We start from the raw sequence: 25,935 nt of genomic DNA, 5'->3' as shown, positions 1-25,935 counted from the left end.
AAAAAAGAGCTAGTTGGAATGATTATGAATTAGCAGATTCTGAAGAGACATGTCATCCAAATGTTAAGCATAGAGCTTCTTTAGATCCTCATGAAAAGAAGCCAAGAGTAAAGGGGCATATATGAGGCACTCCAGGAAAAGGTGAATGCCTAGGGGACATTAAGATGACACTAATGGGTTATTATTCATTTGTAACAATGGTGCTATTGGTATTACAGTTTTAGTTTGAAAGGGAGATGTCCTTTTCTCCTGCAAAAGCATAATAAAGCTTTACAGGTTAAGTGAGATGACATCTGGGATTGTTCTGACATAATCCAGCACGGGAGGAGGTGCAGATGAAATGGGATTGACTTTATGCCAATATCTGTCAAGGCCAATGACACATACGTGGGAATCCATTACGCAAATCCCTCTAAGGTATGTTGGAAGTTTCCATAATAAAAAAAAAAAAAATTGAAGAAAAGTATCCAGAATATGAAAACCAAGCTCTGTATTTTTTCCCACAGAAGTCTAAAGTCAAGCAACAGTCAATCTACAGGGAATTTCAGTTAGTTAATGGTAAATATTTAGACGTCTTCCTTGAGGTTGCTTAATACTACCCCCGAACAGTTCAGTCACCTACCACTGTGAAACACCTGTTTTGCACGAAACGGTCAAAGACAGGAAACGAGGTTGAAGTAATAGACGTAAAAGCGAAATGGTATAAAGCATAGACGCATCTCTCTGTCAGCAAATACTGTTGGGAGGCATATAGAGAAAACACAGCGAGGAAGTGAAGAAACAAACACTAGGATAATTTGCACGTGGCAGGTCTGCCATTCTGTTGAGTGAAGATACAGATGTTTCTAAAACGCATCAGGTTCAGGTAGATCCTGAGGGTGGTTTTCTGGAAGAGCGATTGTCAGAAAGGGAAGACCCTCATCTCTTCACCACCACCCTCCACACTCTGCCTTGCCCATAGGTGCCTGTTTACCTCTCACCTGTTCACCTCGCCTTCTGCTGATTTCCTCCAAGTGCAAGGCCTAGTTGTTTCAAAGTTGTTTGTGCTCTCTCCATTTGGTCATTCTAGTTATTATCTCTCTAATTATATTTCCTTTCCAGTAAGGGGATCTATTTCCTCCTTCCATTCCTTTTTCCCCCATATGCAATCCTCTTACATATACCTACAAAAGCCCCTTATAATTCATATTTGCTAATATACCCTGTTCCCATATTCACAAGTCTTTCCCTCCCTCGAGAGTTCACTGAAGTCACCATCTCTGTAAATACTGTCCCTACCAGGTGGCTTCCATTTATCATAAGATCCCTGTTTTCCCCTTGGTAGTTGACACACTTTGGAAAAACATGTCCTTTGCCTTAATTGTTCTAATCAGCTGTTGTCACCTCTTGTAGGGTGATGGAGACAGAAGGGATTACTCAGAGCCCACTTATCCAGAGCAATGACAGTCCCAAAGGTGACTGTACCCAGGGAGAACTCTTTCAGGGGAGAAGGGCCCCAGGCACAGCCCCGAGTCAGGTTTTCTCTCTGTTTTTATTGTGGGGGCAAAAGAGTTACAGAACAAACACAGGTGGTTCATCAGTCATGGTGAAAATATGAACAAACTGGCTACATGACAATTTTCATTAAAGCAGGTGTAACTTAAAAATAGTTCAAGCCATTTACCATCAAAAGGATTCATAGAACTTAGCTATGTGTCATACAAAAGAAACAATGGATGATCATCATGGCAATGCTTAGTTCCCTAAGAAACTTAAAGAAACAACTGAGGGTAAGATGTGGAACATTCCCCAACCACTAACTACCAGAATAGCCTTGAGGATTTTCGCTCACATTCTTTCCCATCATTTAGGTTTAGCTGCATCAAGGGCAACTGCCCCCAGAGCAATCACTTTTGCTGTGTTTCAAGTCTCTTATCTACATCAAAGACTTTAGTGCTGTGAAAGTTTTTCGGTTTTTCCCAATCTTAGCATTTCTATATGTATTTTTTAAGAGTTGAGCTATGGCTATAACTACCGGACTTTGGTCCTGCTAAACGAAGGACTTTGGTCCTACCATGGTACAGCTTAGTCTAAGGACTTTGGGCCTACTATGCTATAGGCTATGGCCGTGTGAAACACATGTGTTTTATTAATGTCATTATCTTCCACAAGCCCTTGACACATTGTTAGCTGTTGGCACGACTGTTACCTGATAAGCTAGACTGGGTTTTGGAATTGGAAATTCAGAGCCTTTGCCCCACCTGCCCTGAGTTTTCCTCTTGTTGAACTTCTACAAATAAAGCATCTGCCAGGAAAGTGTACTTTTGGAGGAAACAAGAAGGCTCAGGGTATCCTAGGCTGCCATTAGTGACAGACACAACATCCATTATGTCCCAGATACACTAGGTGCTTACTACTTCCTCACTATCCAAAGGAGGTGTCCCTCTTCACTATGGTGATTTGGGGACCAAGAGTCCTTCCATCTTGTGGGTCCATCAACTGCTAGTGCCTCAGGGTCCTTTGATTCCAGGTGGACGGGGACACATCAGTGCTGTTCCCATTCCATTGGCTGGAACGCAGTCACATGGCCATACCTCAGTGGAACGGTGGCCGGGACTTATGTGTGTGCTCAAGAGGATGAGGAAATGGGTCTTTGGTACGTAACTGACAGTCTCGACCATACATCACCTTCCTAAGAGCAGAACACAAGCCATTGATACCTCCTTTAAAGTTGTTGATTTCCTCGTGACACCCTGGTCTCCCCGTCACACTCACGTACTTGGCTCCCCTTAGCCTCCTTCCCTGCTTCATTCTCTCCATGTCACTTGAACTTCTGGTTGGATATATTGTTCGCAGTCCTGTACTGTCCCTACAAAGGATATAGCATCCTCTCCATGGCCAGGACTTGCAGTCACTCCCCGAAGGCACAATCTATTGCCCACCCCATCGTTACGCTTCACGCTGAACCCTGCTTTGGCCCATGAGACATGAAGTGGACCTGAAGAACGCCACGTCCATGTAGAAGCTCTGCAGTGGCAGAGATCATCTCTCTCATTCCTCTCCCTCTGCTGTGACAAGCACAGGCTCTGAATCGGGACTGCTCCTTCAGACGGGGTTGTGGACTGAGAAGCCACGTGGGGCTGGGCCTGAGCCATCCTGTCGCCTCCTTCATATGACGTGAGCAAGAATAGATGTTTATGGTTGTAACTCACTGGGATGTGAGACTCACTACCATGGCCAGAGAAGAAACGAGTTTACAGGTTCAATAATGATCAGCTCACGATCAATCGTGTTTCATCTCTATGTCCACCCACGTCCCCAATTCCATGTGACTCTGAGGCAGATGAGACTTGTAATTTCATCTGTAACTATGTAAGTATGTGTACTTCAAAGATAAAGTTTTAAAACAGTAACCACATCATTATCGTACTTTCAACCTTTCAGACTTTAGTAGAACACAAAAGAATTAAAAAGTTCAATGTTATAAAATCATAAATGTAGACAAAAGTAATTTGTTTCATTCTTCTTGGAGAAGTACTTGGGTATTTTAAATTGGCACATAACTGATTATACATATTTGTGGGATACAGAGTTGATTATTAGTATATGTGCACAGTATGTGACGATCAAATCAGGATAGTTGGCATATTCGTCTATTAATAAATTTCTAACACCATTCTCTAATAAAAGGAACTGGGTGTCCTTAGAGAAATGGCTGGTTCTAGGCCTGGGATGTGGAATACACAAGGTGAGCCTGCAGCGTCTTCTAGTATGAGAGGGTTGTGCTCAAAGGAAGCACAGTGATGGGGGGATGTAAAAAGGACACAGGAGTTAACCCAGAAAGTCCCCAATGTCTGAATCTGGAAGAATTGAGTAACAAAATAAATGAAGCAGCATTGGATTAGAACCCAAGGCATAAAATCAATGTGCATGAGTCCATGCCATCATCAATAAATGATTGAATACATAAACAAATGACGGCGAATGCAGAAATCTGTGCAGGGAATTCCAAATAATTTATGTAGTTACTGTGCCCTCCAGGATGTGGAGCATAACTGCCCACTCCTTAAGTGTGGGCTGCCCATAATAATGTCCTTCCAAAGAGCATGGCATGTAAAATGGAAAAAAGAGTACCTTTAGAGTGTAGAAACCTGAGAAACACTGTGTCAGCCAGGTGATCAGGGTCAGCATCGACCACGAGAAGTCCTGTTGACAGCCTGGATCTTTAATGTGATGTGATGAGGACACTTTGTGGTCTTCCTCCCCCAATCCCGTAACTAATCTAATCATGAGAGAAACATCAGACAGATGCCAGTTGGGGGCATTGTGCCAAATACTTGACCAGTCCTCCTCAAAACGGACAAGGTCATCGTGAACAAGGGAAGTCTGAGAAACTGTTGAAGCCTGGAGGAGCCCAAGGAGACATGACGACTTAGTGTAATATGGGATCCTGGAAGAGCAAAAGGACATTAGGTAAAAACTAAGGGAATCTGAGTAGAGCATGGACCTTAGTTAATAATTATGTATCAACATTGACTCATTAGCTGTGGCAAGGGCACCATCCTAATGTAAGATATTAATAATAAGGGGAAAGGGCTATGGGGTAAATGTGTGCTCTCTCCACTATTTTAGAAACTTGTGAATCTAAAACTATTCTAACATTAAAACTTTATTTACAATTTAACAGTTCCTAGTTTTCATCAAACATTCATGCAGTATTCAAATAGCTAATAATTGTACTCATTTTTTTTATAGTTTGATATCCTAGTGCTTTTAATTGTCTGATTCAGCACTACCCAATAGAAATTTAATGCAAGACATGTAATTTTAAATACCATAATAGCTACAGTAAAAGGAAGAAATGTGTGAAATGGACTTTAGAATACTGTATAATTTTCTTTCAGATATTTAAACTATTTTCTTTTCAACGTCTAATTAATATGAGATTTTTAGAGATATTTTACCTTTGTGTGTGTGTGTGTTTGTGTGATGTCTTTAAAGCCTGATGTGTATTATTCACCAGGGGACATTTGATTCAGATCTACCCTTTTCACCTGTCCGTTAGTGGATGAGCTGGTGGCTGCGCTCTTGTAAGGTCCTGGTCTAAGACGTCAATGTGGGTCTCACAATGTGGTCCCTGGATCAGCAGCACCTGCCTTGCCTGGGTTCTTGCTAGACGTGCAAATTCTCAGGCCTCACTCCAGACCTGCAGAAATGGACAGTGGTAGGGGACCCAGGAATCTGTTTTAATAAGCCCTCCAGGTGATTCTGATTCACATGCAAGTTTGAGAACCACGGCTGGGGGTTAGAAGACATAAGAGACTTAAATATGTTTGGCATCAGGCGAGGATGTCTGGGGTTTCTGGTGTGCAGACGGATGGCCTGGCTTCAGGCAGCAGGATCCCCAGTCTTTAGACAGACAAGAAGGAAGAGCAGCAGGCGGAATGGAGGTGTTTAAAGGAGAACATTCCCAGAGGGAGATTTACAGGCAGAAGGATAGCTTTGTGGAGGGTGAAACTTGCTAGTGACAGCCTCAGGCTCAGTAAAAGGGCTGGGGAGCTTGATCTGCTCCTGGTGGAGCGGTGGGAATGGCGCAGCCGATAGAAATGGAGACCATTCCAAATAGCCTTTGGGCCCGACAGGCGATGTCCGACTGCAGTTGGCCTCTCTTGGCGCTGGGATAAATCGGGGGCTGAGAGGATAGTTTGAGGCTTCTCAAGCCAGGCTCAGAGCACACTAGGGTAACGAGGCAACGGTAAGTGGGGTCCCAGCCCTGGAAACCGAGGAGGCGATAGTCCAGGCCAGGCGAGCCCCTTGGCTGAAAGTCAATACGTGGACTCTGGTAACAATATATGTGTGTGTTACAAAATCGACATGAAGTCAGAAATCCAAGTAGGTGTTCTACAATGTTCTTCTGCGCCCCCCTGGGGAATCTCAGGTCCCCACTCTGGAGAGCCCTACTGTGGGGGTCTGTGAAGGTGAGGTGCTTGCGCCCCATGTCCTGAGGGCCGCCTCCTACTCACTTTACCCTGTCATCGCAGGGCCACTCCGTGGCCTTCACCTTGTCTCTCCTTTGGAGCAGGTCCTCCATCCAATAGCATCAGAGTCTTTCCAGATATGGTACAAAGAGATATGAATGGGAAATGTGGTCTCCAGGGTATTCATGGTTGGGCCCCCACCCTTGTGACACATTCTGTCTATGTGACTTCAATTACATTTCTCAAGCAATCCAAGTCTCTTTTTTCATTGGCAAATGAGTGTTGTCTCTGCCTCCAGGGTTGTGACACTTCAGGGATATCAAGAAGGGGAAGCATTTTGACACAGCTAGTGCTCAACCTGTTCCTTTCTTTATTCCACATTTCCCCTTCCCCAGCCCCTGTCCCTGCCCAGAGCTCACCTGTCCACACTTCACCCCCGATTGTACCAGAGCCGCAGGAAAGCAGCTATGTGGCCTTCCTATTAAAGAAGATTTTAAATTTTTTCTCAAAATAAATTTCAGCATGGGTTCTGGACAGCTAAGCAGGGCCTACAACAGGATGGACCTTGCTTGGGACAGCTTTGGATGGGATCTCAAGGACTGTGGGAAGCAATTAAAAGACGATAAATGGGGGAAGGTCACACAATCAGATGTGCATTCTAGACACACCATTGTGGCAGCTACTGGGTGTGGGATTGGAGCTCTCAGCAAACAGGAACTGAACATCCCCTCTGTACCCGGACACGTACGTCCCATCCATGTGTTTCCCTTGGGGTCACCTCCAGCGATTTCATCCTGCCTTTTCCTGGGCTGTTCTCAGAAGAGTCGGTGTCTCTGAGGGTAGCCCAGGTTGTTGTGTCAATCCTAGTGAGCAAACAGTTGAGCACAACCACCTTTCTCTTTACTCTGAAGATCGCCTCTGTCCCAGGCTGTGCTATTACACGGTTTTCCATTCGTGAAGGGTGGGGGAGTCTCCCTTCTGAACACAGGGCCCCTGCAGCATTTTCAATCTGGACCCTTCCCATGCATGTGCTAAGATGCTCACAAACTGGCCTCCTACAGAGCACCAAGGTGGCTAGCCAGGTGCCTGTGTCACGACCACTATGTCGGGAAGTTCCCAGTGGTTGTTGGAGGGTGGGAGGGGGTTGCAGCAGAGGGCTGTGCCCCCCCAAACCTAGATGTTTGTATTGCTTCTTTTTCCTGCTGTCTTATATTCTCTTATATCTGCTTGTATTTCAGTTCATGCCAGAAATTCTATTCAAAAATTCTTTGTAGAAATAACGTGACATTATCTACACAGGAATGCACTTTTGATTGCTTATTCCAGACACTTGGGGTTGTTAAATCCCCTTTTGTCATGAGCCTGAACTACAGACCATGTGGTTAACTGTTGGTTAGTTCTGGATCACTTTTACTCCGAAGATACCGCTCTTTGTGGTCCCAGCCCAAGGCAGGAGGTGCTTTTCCAGTTCCCCTCCTGTGGTGGGTTCCAGATTGTGACTTTTGTCCCTCAGTCCCACAAAGCCAGCAAAACTGCAGCCCAGGCACTTTAGGCCTTTTCTAGAGGAGTAAACGCCCAGGAGGAAAGGCAATCCTCTCAGCATTTCACACCTCTCTAGGTTTCTGATTCTTCCGAGCTCTGAGGTCAGCAATTGCCCACTGTTTTGTTATGCAGGATTCCAACATTAATAAAGCAAATGTATTTTACAGAGTCTAACTTATAGTTTAGTAGGACCACAGTTCTTAGTTTTCAGAAGGGGCAAAGCCCTTTAGCATAGGTTTTAGCCTAGTAGAGCGAAGACCATTAGTTTTAGCATGGCCAAAGCCCTGTAGTTTAAGGTATAGCCTAATCTTCTGGAATTGCACATAGAAGTGTTCAGCTTGCGAAAGACAGAAAACTTTCCCATGGCTAAAGTCTCTGTTGTAGACAAAAATATTGTAACACAGCAAAAATGCTGACTCTAAGGGCGGATGTCCTTGGTGCAGCTAAACCTACGGATTGTTGGCATGACGAATATCTTACTGTTCCTTTTGTAGCCACCTATGTTCCTTTGCTCTAACTTTTTTGCCTGGAGAATAAAAATGGAGAGAAAACCTCATTTGGGACTATTCCCGGGATCTTTGTTCTCTTGACAGAATTATTCCTGGGGGTAACCGATTCTGGCCTCTCACTGCTCCGAAGAAATGGGCTTTGAGTAGTCCCTTGCGTGTCCATCACGGTGGCGGAGAGGTGATATTTTGTGAACTTTTTGATGTTCTTTACGCTGATAACATTTTAAAAACATTTCATGCAGCTTTTCTAGTTGTCTTTCAGGGAAATAGCTGCCCTGTATTACCCAGTCACACATTACCAGCAGCAGACATACAGGTTGCCACGTCTGCACTGCGTGTTGGCAGAACTACCTGCTCTGTCCATTGCCTCTGTGGTCCAGCTTGTACCCGAGAACAGGTCGATAGCACTTCCAGCACCTGCCCCCATTCGTCCCATTGCTGGGAGATCTCCCACGCCTGTTGGTCACTATAATTCTTCCCTACTCAGATTAAGGCAGCTTAGGGAGACCAGGAACTGGAAAGCCAGCCTTAGGAGTGACGGTCAGGAAAGCGTTTCCTTCTGTATTCCATTTCCCTCCACGGAGAAGAGGGGTCAAGTAAATGAATGGGAGGATTGACCGGAAATGAAACCGAAGGGGATTGTTGAGTATCTGTTGGATCTTCAATCACATTTCATGAACAAACCTTCGACACCGATTTAGGATTATGTACGACAAGGAAATCCAGAAGGGTGAGTGTATCAGTCTGGGTCTGATACGAGGCAAGAACCAACGTCATTTGAACAGGGAAAGGTTAATGTAAAGAAGAGTTAGGGCTGAGATAGAGTGTCCAAGACTCACTGAGTGCCAGACAAGTCACTGTGTGCTGCACTGCTGGAACGTGCTGGAAACCTGCCCTCTAGAACTTGATCCAAATTTGCCCTCTAAGGTGCAGGGGAAAGATGTGCTGTGCAACAGCTGCCCAGAGAGCTCATAGGTACCAGGAAACAACCCCCTTTCCTCCTACAACCACTGTCCCACACCTTCTACTGACAAAAGCTTAAATTGTGCCACTAGCAAAGGGAAAAGTATTTAAGGGCCCATATCCATTTTCACAGAGCTGGCAAAAGGGTGTGCAGTTGGGTCTCAGAGTCAATAAAATACATCAACAACCACCACCGTGCATCCATTCCAGTTTCTGCATATATCCTCCTGCACACATTCACACTCCTATACAGAAGCAAATCAACTCTGATTCTACCTAACAAGATACACCTTTCCTTCTTACAGGAAAATAAATTCTCACTGTTGACCCAGACTAGGAGACGTGCAGTCTGGAGAATCACTGAATCACTGACACGGTGAGGGAATGGAACAAAAATTCCAGGTGCTGTTCTGGGTGCTTTTTAATTTGTCATGTTTAACTCTTTGTACCTTGGGAGGGACTTGCTGTTCAAACATAAGTAAGACACGGTGCTGCTGTCCAGGAACTTAGAGGGAAAGGGGCATGTTGACAAGGATTTCTAGTATCAGGCAATGTAATTAACGTGCTGCAAGTGAGGTGAAGGTGAGGTGGGAGCCGAGAGGACTGACTCATTCTTGCCAGGGGCTATATAGGAAAGTGTCCTGCTGGTGGTATTATTAGAACAGATGCAGTACTGGAACAGGCTTTGAAGGATGTTAAGAGTTTCCAGATGTAAGTGAGCCGGAGGTAGAATGACATTGGGGGTATGAGCATGTGTTATGGGGCTGATATGAGTGTTCAAATCAGAACGCTGCTACAAAGCTTCAGGCTTTGAGCACGTTCACCTCTCTGAGCCTCAGTTTTCTCATCTTTAAAATGGGCCACTGATAACCAACTTCTTACGGGATTGGGGACCAGCTAAGGACAGACATGTTAACTGGCTTGTGTTGATTACTCTGAAGATCGTATGTTCTTACTATGTTCTTACTTTACGAAGGAAGGAAGCACATGGCTGTTTGGAAAATGGCAAGCAGAGAGAGTGGTGCAGGTGAAGAACAGGGTGACATGGTGGCGTTATTAAAAGTTGGATTGTTTTCAGCTTTGTTCCCAAAGGTGGCGTTGCTCGTGAGTGAGTATGCAACCCGGGAAAACATTAGAGTCTGAGCTCAATTCTCTTACATTATATACTTTTAAATATATTGTGCTGTGTGTGAAGAGCATTTTGGGAAGAGCAAAATTGCACTGTTGGCCACCGGTTCATATAAATATATATTTATGCTTTTGCAAACGTACACTAAAGAAACAAAAAAAGGTAGAAAGTGGGGAGGCAAGGCGCCGAGCTTGACGTCACCTCAGCCGCCCACAGAGCGGCGCTCCGCTCGTGTGCGGCGAGCTACTGCGCAGCCGCAGAAACTTTCTATGCAGGAAGTTTTGCACCCGCCACGTCTGGCCCCTCTGTCTATAGCGGACGCCAGGTGGGCACAGTCGCTACCCGACTGCAGGGCAGACGCCGAGCCTAAGGCCTCAGAGCCTGCACCAGCACCTCAGCATGTCAGACTTTGAGGAGCAGGGTAAGGGGCCCTCAATGCAGCTGTCCCCACTAGCTTCTGCCTCGGGCTCTGATAGGGTTGGGACCTCGCCCACTTAGACGGCCTCACGGGCTAGTCCGATCAGGTGGTCAACGGTCAGTGCGTGGCCACGGTGCCTCTGAGCTTCCGCCTGTGGCCGCCGGCCTCCACCTGCTGACGGGTCAGCGGTGCTGTCCCCACTGTGTAGATCACGCGTGGGGACCCGGGTGCCCCTATCGGGTATGTTCCAGTGTCCAGGGTGCCTTAGGCATTCAAGGTGTCCCTGAGAATCGAGGGGAAACTAGGGCTTGTGGTGTCTCAGGGCTGGAGGAGGCCTTCAGGCTCGCGGCCTCTCGGGGCTTCAGGTGACCATACGTTCGTTTTGTCTCGGGGCTTGAGGTGACCCTAGGTTCGTTTGATCTTGGGACTTGAGGTGACCCTTGGGCTTGTGGCATCACAGGGCTTGAGGTGACCCTAGGGCTCACAGTGATCCGAGTGCTTGTGGTGTCTCAGGGGCTCGAGGTGACTAGGGCCATCCACGAGTGCGGGTCAAGAGGGTGGGCCTGGTTTCCAGCATCCAGGGCCCACGGATTTTTCCAGAACGAGCTTCGAGGGGCCATAAAACATTCCGGGCAGTCACCGAGAGGGGGAGACTGCGCCGGCACGAGGTGTTTCTGGCGCCCTCTGGAGCTTCGGCGTGGCAGGCTCTGGCGTCTGGCGCCAGGGCAGGTCTGTCCCTCTGTGCTGTTTCTTTTTGAGCACAGCCTTGTTAAAGCCGGAAAGCGATCTGGCTTCTGGGCTGGGGCGCTCCTGGGAGTAGAAATCTGCTTGGCGGGACGAGCGAGTCTGCACTTTGCAGCCTCAACTTGCAGCGGCGCCGCGGCGGGGTGCACTGGGTGCTTCCCACGGCTCTCCTGGGACGGCAGCACGTCCTTGTGAGTGGGAGCTTTTTTATCTGTTTATTTTAAAACTAATGTTATTTTAATCGGCAAATCATAACTATATACACTTAAGGGGTACAATGATGTTTTGATATATGTATACAATGTGGTATGATTAAATCAAGCTTTTAAAAGAAGGATATCAGAAAAGTGCATGTTCCTTTTTTTCTTTTCGTGGGGGCGATGGTCTGTATTTTCTTTCTGTCTTTCTTTTTTTTTTTTTTTTTTTTTTTTTTCGCATTTGGGCCATTTATTAGGTGGTTGGTGCTGACTTTCTGGGCCAAGTTGATCCGTTTCCATCCTCTCTCTTCCTTGGTGCAGGGGTCGGGGGAAGGACCCAGACTCTCAGACTTGCGTTTTGAGAATTGACAGATCCGTGAATTGATTCCTTTAAGGTCTTTTGAGATTGAGACGTCGATTTGGAGACTTTGATGGTAACCGCGTTTGGTCAAAGACAGAGAGTGGAGCTTCGGTGTTTCATTGTAAATACACGTATGAGGACGAAAACAAAGGTGTAGGGGTGTTGTGGAGAAGTCCACGCCTATAGATCCTGTCTTTTGCTTGAAGAGGGCAGATGCCAGAGTCAGGAAATGCTTCAAAATGTGGGGATCCCTGTAAAGCCGGGGAGCTTTTCCATGCTAGCTCCAGGGCCCAGCCTGCCTGCTGAACAGGCCTTTGATAGAAAAGGCTCTACCTTAGGTCTGTAGGAGGTGGCTTCCCTCCCGCCTCTGTCCTGCTCTCCCAAGTTCGGACTGCTCTAGGGTTCATAACATGAGGTGGCAAACTGGTTCAATGTTTCCAATTAGCGACTTTCCCAACAAGTTTTCTGCAGGGCGTTCTATAAAGCAAAGCACCGGCTAGACGCACTTCCCAAGCTCACTTGTCTGGCCTGCAGCACGTGCTGGACGATGGGATACAATTTTGGCTGCAGTATCGCCCATTTTAAAGATAGCACTTGGTGGTCTCTAAAGTTTGACACGGACAATGAAAGGGCTGCTTTTTAGAGTCCTGCGAGAAGATTCAGAAAGGGATTGGTCAGTGTATTAACATACGGTATTTTATTTTATTTCATTGTATTTATGTTTTGGTGGCTGGACATGAGGGGATCCGAAACCTTGACCTTGGTTTTGTAACACTGTGCTCTAACTAACTGAGCACCACGTCAGCCCTCAGTTTTGTTTTTTAAAAAAACTGGAGTTGTCTGGCCGTTGTGACAGGTTGCTGTGTATTCCTTGAAGTGGTCCTGGGGTGAAATGTCATCATTGTGAACCATGCCTTATCTGATAAGTTGAATACAAGTGAATGCTTTGCACCTTGGGAGCGTAATTTTGAAAAAACTTCTAAATATTATAATGCCTTTAAATTTTCATTATGAAGGTTATATGTATACCTAAAGAAATTAATTGGAATTTTACACATTTATTGAGAAAACTTAGTGGAGTCATCAGTAGCTTTAACTAATTGTAGTTTGAAAAATCTGTCGATATACAAACGCTCGATTTAAAAATAAATTTTCAATAGATCACATATTAGGTCACAAATCAAGTCTCAATAAATTCAAAAAAATTGGAATTATCCCATGTATCTTCTCAGACCACAATGGATTAAATCTAGAAATTAATAACAAACAAAACTCTGGAAATTATACAAACACATGGAAATTAAACAGCATTCTACTTAATGACATATGGGTCCAAGAAGAAATCAAGCAGGAAATCAAAAAGTTTATTGAAACTAATGAAAACAATGATACATCATACCAAAACCTGTGGGATACTGCAAAAGCAGTATTGAGGGGAAAATTTATTGCATTAAATGCTCACTTCAGAAGAATGGAAAGATGGCAAGTGAACAACCTAACACTTCACCTTAAAGAACTAGAAAAACAAGAACAATCCAATCCTAAAGTTAGCAGACGGAAAGAAATCATTAAGATCAGAGCAGAACTGAATGAAATTGAAAACCAAAAAACAATTCAAAAGATCAACGAATCAAAAAGTTGGTTTTTTGAAAAGATAAATAAAATTGACAAACCATTAGCATGGCTAACAAAAAAAAGAAGAGAGAAGACTCAAATAACAAAAATTAGAAATGAAAAAGGCGATATTACAACTGATTCATCTGAAATACAAGGAATCATTCGAGACTACTATAAACAACTATACGCCAACAAATTTGAAAATCTGGAGGAAATGGATAAATTTCTGGACACACACAAGCTCCCAAAACTGAACCGTGAAGACGTAGAAAATTTGAACAGACCAATAACAATAAAGGAGATTGAAGCTGTTATCAGAAGGCTCCCAACAAAGAAAAGCCCAGGACCAGATGGATTCACAGCAGAATTTTACCAAACATTCAAAGAGGAATTGACACCGATTCTTTACAAACTATTCCAAAAGATTGAAACGGACGCAAATCTCCCAAACTCATTCTATGAAGCAAACATCATCCTGATACCAAAACCAGGTAAAGATATAACCAAAAAAGAAAACTACAGGCCGATATCCTTGATGAATATAGATGCAAAAATCCTCACTAAAATACTAGCAAACAGAATACAGCAACACATACGAAAAATTATTCATCACGATCAAGTGGGATTCATCCCAGGGATGCAAGGTTGGTTCAACATACGCAAATCAATAAATGTGATACACCATATTAATAAACTCAAACACAAGGACCATATGATCATCTCTATAGATGCTGAAAAAGCATTTGATAAAGTTCAGCACTCATTCATGACAAAGACCCTCTATAAGTTAGGTATAGAGGGAAAGTATCTCAACATAATTAAAGCCATATATGCCAAACCCACTGCCAATATCATCCTGAATGGGGAAAAGCTGAAAGCTTTTCCTTTAAGAACAGGCACTAGACAAGGATGCCCACTCTCACCACTTCTATTCAACATAGTGTTGGAAGTACTAGCCAGAGCAATCAGAGAAGAGAAGGAAATAAAGGGCATCCAGATTGGAAAAGATGAAGTCAAACTGTCCCTGTTTGCAGATGACATGATCCTATATATCGGACAGCCTAAAACCTCTACAAAAAAACTGTTGGAATTGATAAATGATTTCAGCACAGTAGCAGGATACAAAATCAACACACAAAAATCAGTAGCATTTCTTTTCTCCAATAGTGAACATGCAGAAGGAGAAATCAAGAAAGCCTGCCCATTTACAATAGCCACCAAAAAAATAAAATACTTAGGAATTGAGTTAACCAAGGATGTGAAAAATCTCTATAAGGAGAACTACAAACCACTGCTGAGAGAAATTAGAGAGGATACAAGAAGATGGAAAGATATTCCATGCTCTTGGATTGGAAGAATCAACATAGTGAAAATGTCCATACTACCCAAAGTGATATACAAATTCAATGCAATCCCCATCAAAATTCCAAAGACATTTTTCTCAGAAATGGAAAAAACTATTCAGACATTTATATGGAACAATAAAAGACCACGAATAGCCAAAGCAATGCTCAGCAAAAAAAATAAAGCTGGAGGCATAACACTACCTGACTTTAAGCTATACTACAAAGCTATAATAACCAAAACAGTATGGTACTGGCATAAAAACAGACACACTGACCAATGGAATAGAATAGAGAATCCAGAAATCAACCCACACACTTACTGCCATCTGATCTTTGACAAAGGCACCAAGCCTATTCAGTGGCGAAGGGACTGCCTCTTCAGCAAGTGGTGCTGGGATAACTGGATATCGATATGCAGGAGAATGAAACTAGATCCATACCTCTCACCGTATACTAAAATCAACTCAAAATGGATTAAGGATTTAAATATACACCCTGAGACAATAAAACTTCTTAAAGAAAACATAGGAGAAACACTTCAGGAAATAGGACTGGGCACAGACTTCATGAATACGACCCCAAAAGCACGGGCAACCAAAGGAAAAATAAACAAATGGGATTATATCAAACTAAAAAGCTTCTGCACAGCAAAAGAAACAATTAAAAGAGTTAAAAGACAACCAACAGAGTGGGAGAAAATATTTGCAAAATATACATCTGACAAAGGATTAATATCCAGAATATATAAGGAACTCAAACAACTTTACAAGAAGAAAACAAGCAACCCAATTAAAAAATGGGCAAAAGAGCTAAGTAGGCATTTCTCTAAGGAAGATATCCAAATGGCCAACAGACATATGAAAAAATGCTCAACATCACTCAGCATCCGGGAAATGCAAATCAAAACCACATTGAGATACCATCTAACCCCAGTTAGGATGGCTAAAATCCAAAAGACTGTGAACGATAAATGCTGGCGAGGCTGCGGAGAAAAAGGAACTCTCATACATTGTTGGTGGGACTGCAAAATGGTGCAGCCTCTATGGAAAATGGTATGGAGGTTCCTTAAACAATTGCAAATAGATCTACCATACGACCCAGCCATCCCACTGTTGGGAATATACCCAGAGGAATGGAAATCATCAAGTCGAAGGTATACCTGTTCCCCAATGTTCATCGCAGCACTCTTTACAATAGCCAAGAGTTGGAACCAGCCCAAATGCCCATCATCAGATGAGTGGATACGGAAAATGTGGTACATCTACACAATGGAATACTACTCAGCTATAAAAACGAATGAAATACTGCCATTTGCAACAACATGGATGGACCTTGAGAGAATTATATTAAGTGAAACAAGTCAGGCACAGAAAGAGAAATACCACATGTTCTCACTTATTGGAGGGAGCTAAAAATTAATATATAAATTCACACACACACATACACACACACACACAAACCGGGGGGGGGAAGAAGATATAACAACCACAATTATTTGAAGTTGATACAACAAGCAAACAGAAAGGACATTGTCGGGGGGGAGGGGGGGAGGGAGAAGGGAGGGAGGTTTTCGTGATGGGAAGCAATAATCAGCTACAATGTATATCGACAAAATAAAATTTAAAAAAAAAATAAAAAAAAATAAAAATAAAAATAAAAAAAAATAAAAATAAAAATAAATTTTCAGTTACCTTTGTAATTCAACCACCATTTTCTTCTGATGCTAAAGTCAAAATTCGTTGCAGAGAATCTACAGGGAAGTCGCATGAAGGTAATAATTTTGCTATTCAGAGATAACCACCTAGATAACCATTGATGTTCTCTTTGGCTCTCAAGGTTGGGATTATACTGTATTTCTCTGTTTTAAAACCTTTTTTCCCCTTTTAACATTATATCACAAGCGTTTCTACCATGTCGTTAGAAATGTTTTTTGAGAACATGCTTATCTAGCGTACCTTCTATATTAGGGAAATGCCGTAATTTATTTCACATTTTGCTTATTTAAGCTTTTGTTTATTTAACCTTTTTGTTTAGATAATTATTAGATAATTAGGGTAATTTCTAATGTTCCATCCCCCCCCCCCCATTAAGACTATTCAGTAGAATTCACAGTGGCTCTTCAAACCCAACGGCACGTGTTATGGATGAGAAAACAAGGGGAAAGAGTCGATGTTTCTGGCCCAGAGGTCGAATCGGAAACTTCATTATGTGATTTCTAATTTAGTACCATATTCACACCATCACATACCCCTCACACTTGCTAATTACCTTATTCTTCTGTTTTGGTCCATTTGGAATAAGTACAGTGAATCCAAGTTATCATGCTGTCTGTGTACACGCGATCTGTGAGTAAATACTTCAAGTTTAAACATGTTCTTTTCCAGGCCAAATTTAAGAAATAAACCCATGTAGATATCAGATAGTATGCATACTGGGTTGTTTCACATATATATGAAAATGGTTTACTGAGTAGATATTTCACATCCAGTTTATTTGTAGTTACCTATTTCAAGGTCTGTGAGATTCAAATTGAATTGAATTTGCTTTATAAGAACATGTACTTTGCACTTTATTTCTGCATTATTAATTAGTATAACTATTAATACTAATTTTTAGAGCACAAGTTTGGAAGTTCATGGTCACCACAAATGTAGCTATGTAACACCAGTTGCATCGTTTCAAAGTTAAAGCATATCAGTGAACGCATTAGAGTGTGGGCCAGGTGGTCACAATTCATAACCGAGAATAAATTCATTGCTCTACAAATTTGAAAGTAGTAGAAATAATACTCTGCATGTGTTTACATACATACATACATACATACATACATACCTATATATGTATCTCAAAGCTTCATACTAAACAATTGGTTTGTTAGCTAACCTGTACTGATTATAGATTTAAAAATACTTAATGTAATTTTTCCATCTAAAATATGTTTTTTTTTTTTTTTTTTTGTCATTTTTTCATGACCGGCACTCAGCCAGTGAGTGCACCGGTCATTCCTATATAGGATCCGAACCCGCGGCGCGGGAGCGTCCCCGCGCTTCCAGCCCAGCACTCTACCAAGTGCGCCACGGGCTCGGCCCTAAAATATGTTTTTTAAACAATCCATAAGTTTATAAGGTAGTTTCTTCTAGAAATTGTTTATTTAATGTGGTATCCGATCTAAACTTTCTCTTTGCTTTTCCTTAGTTTATATTGTTGTAAGTGATGGAGAAGACCGTGACAGTAGGATTGATAACAATGATGCCATCATAATAGAAGATTCTGACGACAGTTTGACTGTACAACCAAAGACTGAAGGCGACAGTGATGACTATCAGCAGCCATCCCGAATGTCATATGGTAATTTTGTTAAATTTCCTTCTGGGCGAAAATTTGCTCTCTGGTTCCCATTTTCAGTGAGTTGCTGAAATATTCCGATAACCTTTACATTAATAAGTGTTTAGCAGAGGGCCAAGTTTTGTGGTAATACCACAGAGGTTGGTTGTGCTTGCATTTTCCCTTCACTTAATCTTTCACGTGTGCCCTTTACTCTTTTTGCTCTATGGGGCAACAGCCTCAGAAAACATTGTGGAGAATACATGCTCTGCCTCTGAAAATTATTTCTATCGGACAACTATAATTATCACTATTTGGTGGCCAAGCAAAAGTGGAAAGCTAAAATTGAACGTATAGGAATAACAGCTCAGGTCAAGAGTCTGTACAGCAGATGACATGATTATCTGGGTAGAAAGTCTGAAAGAATCAACAAAAATCTCCTGGAAGTAGTAAGCGATTATAGCAGGGTTGCAAGAAACCAGGTTAATACACAAAAGCCAATCACTTTACTACATCGCAGCTAAAGCAGTTAGCCATTGTGTTCTCTCGTTCATCTGTTTCCAGCATTTACTCTGTAGACTTTAAGTTGCAAAGTATTCGCTTCACAATTTGGTATTGTGTTTGATTTGATTCTTATTCCTGCTCATGGGCGATATAACCCTTCAATTTTTAAAGACATGCTAAATCACTAATGGAAGAATTCTTGTTTTGCCATTCTTGAAAATTCAACGAGGACTCCAATTTGAGGTAGCATTCTGAGAACCTGTCCATATTAAGGTTATTAAAGTAATGTGTGTGAAATAACTTTTTTATGCATTGCTTTACAGGAGCTGAAGGTTTAGGAGTCCAGGGTGGCCAAGCAGTTTTACAAATGAACCGTCCAGCGAATTTTAAAAGATACAACCCCAACTCAGTCAAGTTTATCCCATTGAACAGAATAGGACAACCATCTACTGTAAAGGAGAATAATACGGTTTGTATATTAAAGTGAAAATTTTTGTTTTTTTCTTTCTGCTATATTTCTTCTTGTAAAGTTGAGTTTAATTTCATCCAGTGAACAGCACAGAGCTTAAGTGTACAGTTTAATGAGTTTTGCTAAATATGTACACATGTACCCCATCGAGATAACGAGCATTTCCCTCACCCCGGAGAGTCACCTCATGCCTCTCCCAGCAGGTCCCCATCTCTGTTAACCTTGGGAGTAATAACCTTCCGATATTCTTTCCTCCTAGTTTACTTTTGCCTATTCTAGAACTCCATATAAAAAGAATCATACTGAATGTACTCTTGTGTCACAGTCTCTTTTCCTTAGAATAATGTTTTGGAGGTTCATTTTATAGTCTCAGTATTTCACTCTTGTTTATTGCTGAGTGGTATTCTGTTGTATAAATATCCATACTTTGTTTATCCATTCTTCTTCTGATGGACATTTGGGTTGTTTTCAGTTCTGGGCTCTTATGAGTAAGCTGGCTACGAATATACTTATGGAAGTCTCCTTGTGAACTTATTTTTACATTTAATTTGGGCAAATACCCGAGAGTGAAAGTATTGGGTGATGGGGTAGATGAAAGTTGAACTTTATAGGAAACTGCCAAACAGTTTTCTGAAGTGGTTGTACTATTTTTTAGTTTTATATTTGGCCGTGTTTCCTGATCTCTGGAGTTAAATAAAATAGACGATTAAATTATATATAATTTGGCTGAACAGAAAATCCTTATGTGAGGGTGCGGATACTAATACCACATAAGTAACAAAGGCAATTCTCAACTTCTATCAGTCCCACTAGTTTCATCTTTGGGGATGTTACTTGCTCATCAAGCGTCATGGTTTCTGCCATAATTATGTGAAAGCACTTTGGAAAGCATGAAGCACTCTATGAGGGTAAAATAGTAATATTGTGTTTATAAATATTAATCTATATTACAATTGCATATAATTTTGTTTCCTAATATGTTCGTAATGCAGGTCTAATTCAGGTATTTTTTTTTTCATGTATTTTCAAACAAGGACATTGATAACTACTTGGTATGATTATAATAAGATTATTCTTACAGTCCATAATTCTTCCTTTGACTAAAGAGTTATTATATTGAAATATAATAGTTATTATCTATTTACTTATTTATACGTTGTCTTCTTCCAAAAAAATATTTTAAGATGATTTAGAGGTTGGGTAAAGGGCATAAAGAAATATCACAATTTGTACGAATGAATGTGCTAACAATAAAAAATAAAAATTTGAAAAAATCTTTTTAAAAAATAAGAAAGAAAAATAGGTGGTTAAGTGTTTCCTATCTGGTCCACAGTGTGTCACTGTTGGATTATTTGAAAATCAAAAGCCATGTAACATTTGGTTCTTTGTTCCTCATTAGAAATATTTGCTTTTTAAATCAGTTCTGGTGTTAGTTACTGGAAGACTAGCCTTTTTATCCTGAAGTACATAAGGGGTTAAGCTGGATGGAAAGTGGTGTCATGGGTTGTGCCGTGTAGCTGGGTTAATGAGAACACAGCTCTGCAAGTGCACCTTTTCATATTGCTGTAGTTTCTTCAGTGGGCAAAGGTCCTTTGACATCACAAATAGGCCTTTGACACTTCCTGAAAACAAAACAGAAGTCCTGAACGTTTCCTTCAATTCTTTTTTCCCTATTTCCTTTTGGTTTATTGATAAATCTTCCTAAACAGGATGAAAACCTGATTGGAAAGAACGTGGACATGTCATTAATGAGTGTATATTAGACTTTGAATATTCGCATAAAATTGTTTTCTTGTGGGGTAGGGTGTGCGGAGGCGGGCGGTAGGAGGCAGAGGGCTCTGCTTTGAGCGGGGCTCTCCCTGGCCTGCCTTAGCTTTACCTAAGCATCCTGGAGGCCGAGGTCTGCACTGCTCGGCCAGGGGCCCCCTAGGCAATTGTGCCAGCTCGGGTGGGGTCAGCGTTTGGGATGAGGAGGGCCCAGGTTCCTAAGTCACACCCTGAAGTGGGCCATCACGGCTCCTGTTCCTTCTCCGAATAGGCTGGCTCTGTCCTTCCTCCACCTCCTTCCAAACTACTTCAGTATTGTCGTTTTCTTCTTCCCTCAACGGAGCGCGGCATCCGCTTTAGTCCACCCCAGCCCTTTGCAGGCTGGGAGCAGAGGGGATGACGTCCTCCTGTGCGGGCTGTCCCCTGCCTGCTAACCCTTCATGAGGGCCTCCATGAGCTCCACACCCTCAGTCCTGCCTCTTCTTTTCTGGAGACAGTCACATATCTGTTTGGCATAGAGATGATGTGTCCTTAATGGTTTTGGAAGGTTAACTGTAGAGTGCATGATTTTAAAATACTTTGAAGACAAAAGCCACGTTTAGCTTAATGTTCTTTCCAAAGTAGTGTACTCAGTCTTCTCAGGTCATAAGTCATGACAGTCATGTGCCACATATTGACGTTTTGGTCAACAGTGGGCCACGTATTAGGATGACGGTCCTCAAAGTTTATAATGGAGCGGGATGTGTGCAGTAGGCTCTGCCATGGAGGTGTGTGTGAGTGCACTCTCTGATGTTCACGTACGGAAGAAATTGCCTAATGATACGTGTGTCAGAATGTGTCCTCATTGTTAAGTGACGCACGTGTGTATATGAAAAGGGACTTTTTGTCCTTTTAGCACATTTGAAGATTTCTTTCCTAAAATAGCACCTTTCTTGGTGTGGAATATTCCCATCATAAAGGTGATGATTGTAGGAGTTGTGGTACCTTCACTTTCCAGCATCACAGCGTTTTAAAAAGTCTACGTGGAGTTGAAGAGCAGGGAAAAAGTTGGGGTTACTCATCACAGCCAGTTTGGCTCTGTGTCACCTACAACCAGGCCTAAAGTAGGAAACAAGACTATTCTGATGGCTTGAAAAATTTTGTTTTATCTAGGAGTTAAAATTTGGCTTAACGGTGTTTTCTTCTACTTTTTCTTCTTTTTTTTTTTAAGAAAATGATGCCTGGTAAGGGGATCTTAACCCTTGACTTGGTGGTGTCCGCACTGCGAATCCCGAGTGAGCCAACCGGCCATCCCCATAGAGGGATCCAAATCCACGGCCTTGGTGTTGTCATCATCACACTCTCATAGTGAGCCACGGACCGGCCCTGGCTTAACGGTGTTTTCACATATGTTACTTTTCGTTTTACATAGGAACTACTAATACCTTGTATTATCATAGGGTGTACGTGAAGCTATTCGAAACCTGGACAGGAAACTTGATGTCATTCATGCAAAGGTTTCAAAACTCCAACGTCTCCATGCGAAATCAGTGAGGCAACATCGGGTAAGTGTTATAAACACTATTCTCACAACTCTGAAAAACCTCTGGTTTCTAAAATTGCCAATCTGCTACAATTGATAGAGAACTAGTCACTCTGTGAGATTAGCGAGGCTGATCGATACTTGCTCTAGTAGCAGATGGCGACTAAGGCTCTGCTGGAAGAATGCTGAAGTTTAGGTCTGATAAATGCATGACAGTGACCATTTTCATGTTTCTAACTGTAATGTCTGGAATACAATTAAAATGTAGGGTTGAAGAGGCATAAAACTTCATTATATAATCAAAATAGAGCCTTTATTTTTAATAATACAAAGCAATGTTGCATGGAAAATAAATATTAATGTGTATGTACTAATTTTATTTCCTTTTTTCCTCACTGTTAATTTATGGTGGGTTTTTGTCATTTCAGAAGCTATTTGGATTTGCTTTCAGAAATTATAAGTACCGGCTGTCTAGAAGACGTAAATTCCAGAGAATGAGGAAGAAGGGGCCTTCCAGTTCATTCTCCTACTGTGAAAGTTCTAGCCCAACTTCACCAGTGGGGAGCCAGGAGATTGATTCCCAGAGCATCCCTGAAGGGGGATTTAATCAGTCGGAGGAATCCCAGGAAACAGATCAGGAGTCACTGCTCAGGGAGCAGGAGCAGAAGCAGAAGGAGCGGGAGCTGATGCTCAAACAGACTCTTCTACTCTTGTCTGCAGATTCATATCAGCCTCCTATCGTGCCTGATAACCCTCTGCCGGGCACTTCTTTAATGCCCTCCTGTACCAGCCCAGGGGCAGCTAACAACAGCATCCTTCCAAATGCCCCAGCTTCCGGGGCAGCACCTGCAGCCCTGCTGACCCAGGGAGAGTCCAGTTCAGTGTATACCCATGAAATGAAGAGTCACTCAGTCTTCCTGGGGAATAAACATACTGTACCATCTATCTACGGCCCTTCTGGTTGTGGTGAGTTTGAAGTGACACATATTACAAATAGCACTATTTAACCGTATTCATCAACATTCTTGATGCAAGGTAGTGGAAGCTGTGTGTTTTCTTTTGAGGGATGGTTTTAGGTGATATTCGTAATGATAACTAACTTTTATTGAGTGCCTGTTATGTGTGAGGATTTAAGGTAACCTCTGAAGCTGCTTCTGTTGTTTGGGGAAGGTCAGGTGGGACGCTCCTGTGCAGCCATCCTTACATCATCTTTACACAGGCTTTCACTAGATTTTGCAGTTGGAGTCCTGAGTCCTTGCTGGGGTATTTTACAGAAGATTCGAGGAATGAGACTGTTACTCCCTACCTAATAATATCTCTTCTTTCAGCATAATGAGCAGGTCAAGTATGATTTGTCTTTCTTTCTCCCCATCGAAGCTACAAGTTCACCAGTGGAGCCTGACCCCTATGTCTCTGAGGACCCTTCAGCCTGGTCCGTCGATGAAGTGATCCTGTTTCTGCAACATACAGATCCTCAGACATTAGGCCCCCTCGCCAACCTCTTCAGGCACCATGTAATGTATCTTTTTCTCCAGTTTTGCTACCGTAATGCCTTTGAATGACCTCTGTGCAGGCCTTTCAGCTGTATACAGAGTCGTGTGGATGGTGGGGGCTCCCTATCAACTGATTTTTCCATATGTGAGAAAGGTTAGATCCTTAAATGGTAGGTTAACGATCTGTTCTTTCAATGGGTGTCCTAGTGTCTACTATACTACACGGCCTCAAGTTCTCAAAAGGTGATGATTCAGCTTCGCCACCCTCAGGTGGACCTCCCTTTTGTGATGACAGATACAAGGGTCCCCTGCCCACACACACACACACACACACACACACACACACCTGCTCCCAGCTCAACCCCAGGACCATGAGGAGGAGGGGGTGACCATAAGCGGTAACAGGGTGGCCTTCTTGTTATGACACCCAATGAATCCAGCAACTGATTCCATTGCCTCTGTTGACCTTATATGGTTATTTACCATTTGTGATGCCGATACCCTCCTGCTTTGCAAAGAAAGCTCATGGTCTACGTTTTTCCAAGTTCTCTTTTCTTTAAATTTCTTGTTGTACTTGGTCGGAAACGTATAGAAGTTGCGTGACAAAGGAGGTGTCGTAAGGGATTTCAGGTCTTTTCAGACAGTGATACATGATTAAGTAAAGGTTTATTTTTAAACTGGAATTTGTGAAAACCCAATAATATGCTTCAGCAGCAGAAGTTGGTCCATTAAAATAAGAAGAACTTTTAGGAGGATGCCTTGTGACTATCAAGTAATATTTTGACAGTGTGTCCTGGAGTATAAAGTTACTGGCCACATGCCTGATGTACCGTTTTCAGTATGGTGAGAAAATCAGTAACTCGTTTTAGTATCTAATTAGCCTCGGACAACTGACTGGGTTTCAACATAAGGACAGCTGTGTATAGCACACTCACAGTTTGCATTGATGTGGATTTACTCTTATTGCCAGCCCTGCTCAGAAAGTTGACTGTCTGAAATTCATTTCTACCACTTATACTTGTTCCTCTTTGTTGGAGATATGTAGTATTTTATTCAAAACTCAGTTTTTAAAATTAGGTAGTTTGACACAGTTCATTTTTTAAGGTATTAAGGTTAAATGTCCTTTATCTTAAAATTTGAAGTGAATTTCTAAATTATCAAATGATGCGTCACTGTCCAAACTATATTTTTAATAGTTTTCATAAAGTAGAGGCATATTCCAAGAATATACTTGTGAAATGAGCTGCTCTCTACTTTGTTTTACATGTTCTTGTATATAAAGAAGGAACCTCTATCTGATGAAATATGAAAGCATTATTAATTATTATAATTTTATTTTCTCTGTAGGGGATTGATGGACAGGCCCTGCTACTACTCACGAGTGACAAAATGATGAAAGATATGGGGCTGAAGCTCGGGCCAGCCATGAAGCTGTGTCACTACATTGAAAGTTTAAGGAAGAAAAATTCTACAACAATTGAAGAAAATGTGTCAGTTTAGATGGGGCTTATTTCTGGGGGGACCAGTGCCTTCTTGGTGTGAAATCACTTTTTTTCCCTTACTAGATTTTGTTTTGTGTAAGTATCATCTAAAGATGTATTATCACCACAAGTTCAGTCTAGTTCTTTAAAATCCACTTAACATGTTAGTATTTGCATAGTTAAGTTGGAAGTTCATCCTTTATGTCTGTTTATTGTTTTCGGTGCATAATCTACAAATATACTTCATGTAGGAAATAGTGAAAAACCTATGACTTTGGTTCATCTTTATATCTGGAACCAAAACAGCTAAAAGAGGAAATATCAGGGATTGACAACTTCTATGATTAAATCCATGAGAACTTTTCCTCAGAAGAGAGTTTAAAGGTGCACGTGTAGATATCATCTCTCTCTCATGTGTTTTATGTGTCTGATGCGACAGTGTCCTGTTCATGTTTTACCAGCTTATAGAAAGGGAATAGCCATAGAAATTAATTTCCTTTCGTTTATCATTTCTCTGTTGTATTCAAATTTAGAGGGAACAGAAACAAGTTTATAAAGTTCCATGAAGTGTTCTTACCCCTTTTTGGATAAA

This window comes from Cynocephalus volans, chromosome X (genome assembly GCF_027409185.1).
Source record: "Cynocephalus volans isolate mCynVol1 chromosome X, mCynVol1.pri, whole genome shotgun sequence".
Classification (NCBI taxonomy): domain Eukaryota; kingdom Metazoa; phylum Chordata; class Mammalia; order Dermoptera; family Cynocephalidae; genus Cynocephalus; species Cynocephalus volans.
The sequence above is the reverse complement of the archived record's forward strand: the minus strand, read 5'-3'. Positions refer to the sequence as shown.